The following is an 11199-nucleotide window of genomic DNA, read 5'->3' as shown; positions in this document are numbered from 1 at the left end:
CCCCAGCTGCAGCTGGGCCGCCGGAATCTGCGGCCGCCTCTGCCCCGCTCTCAACCCCGATCGCGGCCCGCCCACCGTACTCTGCGGCCTACACCAGACCCTCCGCTTGGGTTACGGAGGTCATTGAGCAAAAGAAGGCCAGAGAGCGGGAGATCTGGGGGCTGCTCCACGAGAAAGGGGAGACTGGCATGGCGGCTCCACGTTCCACCCGGCGGCTCGTACATACAAACATGGAGAAGGGCTACGGGTTCATTCGGGACCTCGCAACCGGCCAAAAGGTATACCTGAATGTGACCTCCATTCCTCACGGCCGGGCTCTGTGGGAGGGAGACCTGGTCTCTTACTACAGTACTGCCCCCGTGGCTACTATGCTGTAGCAGTGGTCGCCTATCCTGAAGGCTACGAGCCCCCGTAAAAGGATACACACAGACACTTCAAGCATCCCGGGGACTTCACGGCTGTGGAGTTCCCTGCTGATTGGCGAAACATTGACCGTCAGGAGATGGCCCGGACTACCAGGATTTCGATGCACAGTTGTGCAGCCTAAAGGACAGTTTCACGTCCAAGATAAGGAAATTGTTTTTCTGTTCTTCTCCTGATACAGCGGGGATGCCTAGGGGAAGGTGCTTATGTTAAAGGAAGGGGGAGTATTCAAGTTCTGTTGTTGAAATGTTGTGCTTAAAGAAATGTTGTGGTGAAAGGAAAAAAAAAACCAAGAAAAAGGGGTTACTCCTGTTGAGTTACTCATATTGTTATTAAAACAAAGGTAACTGTATATACGGTATACAAAAAGTTGATTTAATGTGTGATATGTATAAGAATGTGCAACAGGTCCCGGGTACAGGGTACGATAAAATCGCTGACCATTACTTTCTAACTTGATGGACAAAGGGACGGAAGACATTGAACCAGACAGTGGTCCTTCAGTCAGGTCCCGACACACCCAAAAGTATAGGCGGATGCTGACGCTGACTTGGTAGGCGTAGGGCCTCGGTCATGGTGTTCCGGACAGTTGAGGGTAACAGAAGGGGAGAGTAGTGGGAGGTACACGCCGTAGAGTAGTTGGGGTGGACCTAGCCCAACTCGAAAGAAGTTGTCATGTGGCGTGCGCACCAGCGAGTAGCTGTAGGCTGCTCGGATCATGGTGCTCCCAGTTTGGTTCGGCCCCCCGCGTATGGCGGGTTTGGCCCAACAACCGGTCTGACAACAGACGGTGGACAAGCTTCAGGACGACATAGGTAGGGAATCCGAATGTCGAGGACGACAAGAGACAAAGCAAGGGGGAGTGTTGTGAAAGTGCTGAGGTGTATGGCTACGGTCATCAGGAGGACGGCCAATAAACTCGGACCTGTTGTACCCGAAATCTGCCTCCGTTTCGTGTCTGTGTCGTCTGTTCGCGGTAAGCAGTGGACCACCCACCAATCCGGGCCATTACTACAGGGGTACCCTTTTCAAGAGCTCCAGCAGGGGCTGCACCACACGGGCAAAGTTCTTCACAAACATTCAGTAGTACCCCGTCAATCCTAGGATCGCTCGGACGTTCTTCACCGTCTCAGGGGTTGGCCAGTCCTGGATCACCCTGATCTTCTCCCGGGACGGCTCCACTCCATCCGCTGAGATGACATGACCTAGATACTCAATTTGAGTCCGGAACTTGTGGCACTTCTGGGGTTTCATCTTCAGTCCGCACTTTTGCCGGCGGCTCAGCACTTGCTCTAGTCTCCGCAGGTGATCTTCAAATGAAGAAGCATGCACTATGATTTTATCCAAGTATATGAGCGTGTCCTCAAAGTTCAGGCACCTCTCCATCAAACGTTGGAACATACCTCGAGCATTGGCAAGGCCCAAGGGCATCCTGTTGAATTCAAAGAGTCCCATGGGTAGGATAAAAGCCGTCTTCGCTTGGTCCTTCTCCGACATGGGCACCTGCCATTATCCCCTAGCAAGATCTAACGTCAAGAAGAATTTGGCTTTCCCCAAAGCAGACAAGGACTCTTCATTCCGAGGCAGGGGGTATGAGTCCCGCATGGTGCAGGTGTTAAGCTTGTGATAGTCTATGCAGAACCTCAATGTCCCCATCCTTCTTTCGCACCAGCATGATGGGGGCCGCCCACGGACTTTGACTCTGGCTGATGATGCCTGCCTGTAGCATCTGACCGAGCATCTCTCGCACTTCCTGATATAGCTGGGGAGGAATCTGTCTGTAACGCTCTGATTGATGCTGTGTTTCCTGTTGGTATTTCGTGGGTGATATCCGTAGTAAAGCCAAAGTCATCCTCATGACTCGCAAACATGGACCTGTACCGCCCCAACACTGTCTCCACTTGTTGAACTTGAGCAGGTGTGAGTTCGGACAACTCGGCACGCATCTGTTCCAATATGCGATGCCCCTTGTGGATGTATTGGGGCTCCGATGTTGGAGACGCGATGACTGTCACTGACCAAGGGTCTTTCCGTTTAACTGACAACTGTATCGCCTGGGGCAGAACGATTTCCTCAGGCATCCCCACGATCCGTGCTACTTTTCACCTTGGAGGTAGTACTACATCTTGATCATTCAGGTTGACGCAGCGCACTAGCACTGCTCGCCCATCAAATTCAGCCCAGACTAGTAGTCACGTGGACACTAGATTTGTCGGACTTTCACTATTCCATCCTTTCCATTCTGGCTCGGGGCAATGTCCCCCAGGCTCAGAGCCCTTTAGTTTAAAGGCTGGCGTGAACGAGGTCCGCCCCGCCGTGAACAATCATTCCCAAGAAAAGTGTCCTATCTCTCCACAGTTGAAGCAGGTGACAGACCTCGGCCGTTGGAATCTTCTGGCCTTATTACTGGTGCTCGGACCAGTTTTCACTTTCTCCTTCATCTGGGCCAATTCTCCTTGGATATTTAGCAGCTCTTTCCTCATCTCTTCGACGCAGGGGGGTTCAGTGACAGCATTCACTGTTGCTTCCGCACCTTGGACCTTCCCTACTGGGACCGTCACCCTCTGCTCTTGATCATGTAAGCAGGCCTCACTTCCCATGTCAGCAAAAGTGATGTGGGGGTCCACCCGTACCTGCTCCCTCAGGGTCTGTTTGGTCAGGACATCTCGTAACCCAATCACCAACAAATCATGTAGCATGACGTCGGTCGGCCCTATTCCCACTCCGCCCTTTCTGACAATAGCGGTATGCAACTCTTGTATGGCATTCATAAACTGCGTCAACGTCTCCCCCTCCCTTTGCATGCGACTAAACAGGCGAGTCCTGAGCTCCCCTACGTCAGTGGGGTCCCCGTAGGTTGCTACCAGAATATGCAGTACTTTAGTCAATGTGTCACGGTCCTGGGGGGTGCGCAGCATCACGGAGTCCCTAGCCTCTCCGTCCAGGGCCATAATGGCCACCTCAGCCCCTAGCATGGGAGTCATCGGGTGCATTCTCAACATACCCCTCATATGCTCGGTCCAGCTCCACAACACGGTGCTGGACCCCATGAATTTGGGCAAATTGCTTAACATGGCCCCCAAGGAGATACTGGTACTGGGCCCGGCTGCCTGTTTTGTCGATTCCATGCTGCCAGACTGCATCCTGTTGATTATGCCAAAAATGTAAAGGTTCGTCGGATGCAGTGAACAGCAGGAGGCAGAGAAGGGGTTAACAAAGTTTAACATGCACTGTCTCCTGACCATGCCGAAGTATCCCGATCTGTTGGTCTTGGGGTCGTTGAACTTGGGATAAAGTTCCTGCTGTGGGTTGTTGAAACTTGACACGCCGGGAGCACGATGTCGTACAGGCCGCAGGTATGACAAGGCCTTGTACAAAATCACAGCATCCAGGAAAGGTCGGTAAGTCTGCTGCACTACCCGTTACAGGTCTCGTACGTGGGAAGGCACTGGATCCAGTACTCGAGGGGGGAACAGTCTGAAAATGGCTGGTGTCAGTGGCAGTAGTTGAGGAGAGGGAGTCAACCTTTATCCTGCTCTGCAGTTGCCTTCCCGCCAAGTCTCCCCCCTTCCCGCACTCCGCTCCTTTTAAGTCCCCTACGCCCCCTTCAGTCAGGTGTTCGCGCTCTTCCTGCTCAGGCAAGTCAGGCATGTCACCCCCTGCAACAGCGATGATGGCCCCGATAGTTCCAGCTCCAGAGCGTATTTCTGTTCGCTGACACTATTCCTGTTCGCTGACACTATTCCTGTTCACCCCATTACACTATCACCACTGACAGGACCCCTGCCTCTACCAGGGCCCGCAATACAGGTAGGCAAGTAAAACACCACTGTAACGCCAGTGTGTTTGTATTTTGCTTCCCCTGCGTTACTCTGCATGTCTCTGCATTAACCCTTTGCTCCTTTCCCCCTAATTAGCAGGGATACTGTTGTCTGTTACCTTTATGGATGGTGCTCAGTTCCCTGCTCCGCTGCGTAGCCGTACATGTGTGTGTGGCTCTGCTGCACTGCATGACCACCCGCATGTGCGGTCCCTGGCTGTCGCTGTGGAAACCTATCTGTGGATTTCTAGGTCCTCTGCACTGTGTATGACTTGCCACGTGTGTTCAGGCTTGCAGCTCTCGCCAGGTGTCCTTTGCAATGCAGATTAGTGTCTGGCTGTGCTTAGGGTGTGCGCAGCCACACCTCCCCTGCTTTTATGAGGAATGGGTGTGTGCTACAATTGCTGCTCCAGCCTATCGCTGTGAGCCAGCTCTGATATAAAAGTTCCTTGCCCTGTGGGGTATTTCCAGAGCTTCGCATTGAGTTCCTGAACCTAGCCATGTGAGTTTGTGTGTTCAGCTCCTGCTCTGATTCTGATCAGTTCTGGGGGAGCTGATGCTCTTTGTCCCTGTGTGAACTGTGTCTTGTATCTCCGCCTGCTCTGGGGGCAGAATACCCAGATCGCCTTTCCTGGAAGCTGCATATCCAGGCCTGTCCATGTTGTGTCATGTTTTCTGAATCCTTGATCCTGGATCTGTTCCTGTACCTGACCCTGTCTGAACTGTGTCCTTTGTGTGATGTTCCTGAGGTCCTTCCGTGTGCCCAGTGACTGTGACTCTTTGCTACCTGACTTTCTGTGATTTAACCTGGGTTCATCTTGGAAGCAGGAGTCCGGTGTGTCCGCTGAGTTTCTGCTACTCTGTGCTCAGCTGGCTATTCAGTGCAATTCCCTGCCGGTTCCAGTCCAACCCGGCGAGGTTTGCACCAGATCGCTTGGGTTCCTTTCTAGGTCACTGCCAGTTGTCCGGAGCCTGATGACCACAGCCTGATGTCCGGTGTCTGATGGCCTCTTCCAGATGTGCTGTGCCTGATGTCCTCTGCCAGATGTCTGGATCCTATGCTTCCCTGCCCGATGTCCGGAGCCTGCCGATCGCTGACAGTGGTCCGGAGCCTGATGACTATGGCTTGATGTCCGGAGCTGATGTCCGCAGGCTGATGTCGATCGTGGTAAAATGTCTGGAGTCCGATGCCAGTGTGCTGATGCTCTATCTGAGATCCGAGTCCTGATGTTCTGCCTGAGACCTGATGCCTGATGTCCTGCCTGGTGTCTTGCCTGGTGTCTGTGTTCCTGATGTCCAGTCTGTGTTCCTGATGCCCTGCCTGTGTCTCAATGTCCGGTCTGTGGTCCTGGTCATCCAGCCTGTGTCCAGATGTCTGGTCCATGGCCCTGGTGGTCCAGCCTGCATGGATCTAACCAGCCGATGACCTGTGTTGCCAAGCCGGAGTTCCTGTTCCTGTCCTGCCTGTGTCCTGATGTTCCGTCAATTCCCTGAGGTCCACCCAGTGATGACGTCCTTCTGGGATTGGTGTCTGATGTTCTGCTGAGCCTGTGCTACGCCTGAGAGTCTGTCCTAGTATGCCCATGCCAGATGATCCTGGACTGCATCAACCCGTGATGACTCCTGCCATCGTCTGACATCTGTCCTGGGTGTGTCTGATGTTCTCCTGCTGAGCCAGTGCTATGCCTGAGGCCTGAGAGATAGGCTGTCCCTGATATGCCTGTGCCAGATGACCCTGGACTGCATCAACCCATGATGACCCCTGCCATCGTCTGAAGTCTGTCTGAGGTTAGTGTCTGATGTTCTCCTGCTGAGCCTGTGCTACGCCTGAGGCCTGAGAGAGAGGCCGCCCTAGTATGCCCGTGCCAGACAACCCTGGACTGCATCAACCAGTGATGTCCTCCTTCCTTTGTCTGTTATCCTGAGACGTGTACCCTTCCCTGATGTGTGGAATCGGGAGCCTGGCATAATTGTTTTGTGCTTGTACTTTGTTTTGTCTTCAAGTAAACTTTATGTCTATACCTGAAGTTGTGCGGTGTCACATCGTTCTGCTATCTCGTCCACATGCTCAGCTGCCACAGACCCTGGTCGCTACTCTTCCCTAGTCCAGGTAGGCCCGGGTCCCCCCTGTGGTCCAGTGGGTCCACATTCCATCCCCACCTGGGATGCTCGCCCCACGTCGGCGAGGTCGGCCGACGTGGAGGCGCCGGCTCAGCTGTGTCCGCGGTCGTAGTCGTGACAACCTCCTTCAACTGCACTCTCATGTCATTTGAGTACAAAAACTGACTGTTTAATTCTTTCAATAAATCAACTGGAAAAATTTGTTCGGATGAAGTGCTATCCTTCGCGCCCCCCACACGGGTGCTGTGGTTAGGGACCTCAGGGCAGCACAAATACAGGTGTCATAGATTTCTTCTATTTGCAACATTAAGTGTTATGGCAGCCGATGCGGTGAGCAGAACACCAGAACACAGACTTGGGCCTCACTCTGTTTTTTCTAATTGATACAACACCCACCCTTTATAAGCTATGGAGCTATGCACATGTCCGTCCTTTTACACAGACTGTGTCTCTATGCAAAATATATAAACAGGTTTGTTTTTTAATGCAGCACGGATGACAAGGGCCAATACAAGTCTATGGGTCTGTGAAAAACACGTAGCGCACACGGATAGCCTTGACCTTCCAGACTATAAAACCTTAACCCCTTTGCGACATGCGCCATACTAGTATGGCGCATGTAGCATCTCCCCCTTTGAAGTGGGCTCTGGCGGTGAGCCCACCTCAAAGCCGGGACATGTCAGCTGTTTTCAACAGCTGACATGTGCCCGCAATAGCCACGAGTGGAATCGTGATCCGCCCACGGCTATTAACTAGTTAAATGCCGCTGTCAAACTGAGAGCGGCATTTAACCAGCACTTCTGACCACCAAGCCGGAAATACACGCAGCGCCGACCCCGTCACGTGATCGGGGGTCAGCGATGCGTTGGCATAGCAACCAGAGGTCTCCTGGAGACCTCTATGGTTGTTGATTCGGGATTGCTATGAGCGCCACCTGGTGGTCGGCACTCATAGCAATGCTGTATTTCTGCTACATATAGGCGATCTGAGCATCGAGTTGTGGCAGCTTCTAGCCCCCATGGAGGCTATTGAAGCATGCCAAAAGTAAAAAAAAGTTTAAAACTTTTAAAAGATTAAACTGATCGCTAAGCAGCAAAGCGAGAAAAAAATTTAAAACACCGGAATTACGTTTTTTGGTCGCCGCAACATTGTGTTAAAATGCAATAACGGGCAATCAAAAGAATGTATCTGCACCAAAATGGTATCATTAAAAACGTCAGCTTGGCGCACAAAAAATAAGCCCTCACCCAACCAGATCACGAAAAATGGAGGCACTATGGGTATCGGAATATGGCGCAATTTTTTTTTAACAAAGTTTTGAATTTTTTTTTCACCACCTAGATAAAAATGAACCTAGACATGTTTGGTGTCCATGAACTCGTAATGACCTGGAGAATCATAATGGCAGGTCAGCTTTAGCATTTAGTGAACATGGTGAAAAAAAAAACCAAGTGTGGGATTGCTCTTTTTTTGCAATTTCACCACACTTGGAATTTTTTTCCCATTTTTGAGTACACGACATGGTAAACCCAATGGTTTCGTTCAAAAGTACAACTTGGCCCGCAAAAAATAAGTCCTCTGTGGAATAACGGGGTCAGTGGGTACTGTTGGCTGCTGGCCTGGCTGCCTTTAGAAAGACTGCATGGACCAGGGCTCATACCACTGAACGCCCGCTCTATCTCCCCGTGGGCAACATACTACACAAACAACACAGGGTTAGTGTACAACCGTGTGGCAATACTTTATTGAACCACAACACCCAATAGCAAACAGAACAATCCCAACAATTACCCCCAACATAGTGCACATTACAGGGCCTAATCCATCCGCTGACTCGCCTGGATAACGGTAGATGTTATGTCAGAGCTCCGAGGGTCGATATTCCACCTGTGATATACACACAGAGAAGAGATATTGATAAGCATAGGGAGATGACCGAGAACAGTCCATAGAGTCCGTAGAAGGTCTAAAGCCAGTTGACACACCATCACAGCTCCCAGGGTCGCTATTCCACCTGTGATATACACACAGAGAAGAGATATCGACAAGTGTAGGGAGGTGATAGTCTATACAAGGTCCAAATCCAGTTGACACGAGAGTCACCACCTGGCTTATCCTACCAACTCCATTGAACCAGGCGACCAGCGGGTCCTAAAACCTGGCTTTCTCCAAACATATCCATGGTTCAGAGATGGTCACTGGATCAGATCTGTGTCCTTCCAACCAGAGCCGATCACTCCTAGGTTGTTTCCCTTAGAATCATAGATCCGTGTCCTTCGTGATGGTGCCATGATGAATTGGCTGCAGTCCTCTCTCTCGTCCGTTGAGTGTTGTGCAGACTGATAACTCTCTGTGAGATGAGATGATATATGGTCTCTCCATCTCAGGGTCTTTTTATACCCCAGGCAGGTAAGCTATTTTTAGAATTACCCAGTGTCCTTCAGTACACCCTCACATTCTTTTCCCTTGTTACTTTAGAAGTCAATCAAACTGGTTATAGAATACAATACACAATTAGCATATCAGCTCAGAATAAACACTGATAAGCACACACTATGTACAAGTCACTATTACAGACTTAAGGCCCCGTCACACACAGCGATCTCGCTAGCGAGATCACTGATTTTGTGACGCCACAGCGATTTCGCCAGCGAGATCGCTGTGTGTGACGGGGATCAGCGACCGCCCCCCTTGCCGGGTAACGCTGATCGTGCTCGATCGGCCTGGGCCATTTTTCAATCGCTGGTCTCCCGCTAGCCAGCATGCATCGCTGCGTGTGGCAGCGAGAGACCAGCAATAAGCGACGATGGTTTCTAATGTAAACATCGGGTATCCAGGAGCCGCGACTCCTGGACACCCACTGTTTACCTTGGAAATCGGCATACACGCTGGTTTCCAAGGTAAACAGCGGGTATCCAGGAGTAGTGCGGCTCTTAGATACCCGATGTTTACCTTGAAACCAGCATGTACGCCGGTTTCCAAGGTAAACAGCAGGTATCCAGGAGCCGCGGCTCCTGGATACCCGATGTTTACATTAGAAACCAGCATCCAGCGTTGCTGGTCCTGATCGCTGGAGGGGCTGTCTTGTGACAGCTCACTAGCGATCAGCCTAACGATGTCCCAGCGATCCCATCATGTTGGATCATTGTTGGGATCGCTGGGACATAGTTATGTATAACAGGGGCTTTACACAGTATGTTGCAAGGTATGCAAGTCTGTCTTCCTGACCCACCAGACAAACACTTAAATCCACAAGCCAATACACAGATAAAAAGTCAATTCTTGTGGGTTTACAAAAAGATGGTTGTCTCGGAAATTAAGATACAATCTGGATTCTTCACATTGCTCCCCCATCTTAATTAACCAGACATGATAGACTTACAGTCATCCTTCTCCACTAATGGGAGCAGTCCACAACATGTCTTTATGCACAGTCACGAATGTAAGAGGTCTCACCTTTATGACACACAACATTCTATCATCCAGTTTCCGCAGAGCATATTCCATGTCCTCCTTACGAAAATAATCTCCACACTCAATTGAAGAGTAGCAACCGGTATCCGTTGGGTCCACGCATGGCTTCCTCCACATTCCATGGCTCCTGGATTAAGTCCCATTCAATACGTTGAAGCTGGAACATCTCCTGTATTTTCTGTCTCTTGTTGAGGTCAAATACTCTCTCTGGTCTTCTTCCCATGGCCAAGTTGATGGGGTTGAACATAGTAGCATCCGAAACCTGCTGTGCATGCCTCATCAATGGTCTGCTGGATCTGTTTGTATGCATCCCTGGTTGTGGAGCCCTGGACGGTGTGTGAGAACACCAGCCCCCTACAGCTCCCCCGGTTCCACCGGGCTGAGTAGTATCCCACTGCTGCCACCAAGTGTGGAGAAATGGGGTCAGTGGGTGCTGTTGTCCGCTGGTCTGGCTGCCTTTAGAAAGACTGCATGGACCAGGGCTCATACCACTGAACGCCCGCTCTATCTCCCCGTGGGCAACATACTACACAGACAACACAGGGTTAGTGTACAACAGTGTGGCAATACTTTATTGAACCACAACACCCAATAGCAAACAGAACAATCCCAGCAATTACCCCCAACATGGTGCACATTACAGGGCCTAATCCATGCGCTGACTCGCATGGATAACGGTTGATGTTACATCAGAGCTCCCACGGTCAATATTCCATCTGTGATAAGCACACAGAGAAGAGATATTGACAAACATAGGGAGATGACCGAGAACAGTCCATAGAGTCCGTAGAAGGTCCAAAGCCAGTTGACACAACACCACAGCTCCCAGGGTCGCTATTCCACCTGTGATATATACACAGAGAAGAGATCACGACAAGTGTAGGAAGGTGACAGTCCATACAAGGTCCAAAGCCCATTGACTCGAGAGTCACCACCTGGCTTATCTGACCATCTCCATGGAATCAGGCGACCAGCGGGTCCCAAAACCTGGCTTTCTCCAAACATATTCATGGTTCAGAGATGGTCACTGGATCAGATCTGTGTCCTTCCAACCAGAGCCGATCACTCCTAGGTTGTTTTCCTTAGAATCATAGATCCGTGTCCCTCGTGATGGTGCCATGATGAATTGGCTGCAGTCCTCTCTCTCGTCCGTTGAGTGTTGTGCAGATTGGTAGCTCTCTGTGTGATGATATGAGATGATATATGGTCTCTCCGTCTCAGGGTCTTTTTATACCCCAGGCAGGTAAGCTATTTTTAGAATTAGCCAGTGTCCTTCAGTACACCCTCACATTCTTTTCCATTTTTACTTTAGAAGTCAACAAACTGGTTATAGAATATAATACACAATTAGCATATCAGCT

This window comes from Dendrobates tinctorius, unplaced genomic scaffold, assembly GCF_039654945.1.
Source record: "Dendrobates tinctorius isolate UK_male_01 unplaced genomic scaffold, ASM3965494v1 ptg000015l, whole genome shotgun sequence".
In the NCBI taxonomy this organism is placed as follows: Eukaryota; Metazoa; Chordata; class Amphibia; order Anura; family Dendrobatidae; genus Dendrobates; species Dendrobates tinctorius.
Note: the sequence above shows the minus strand (reverse complement) of the source record.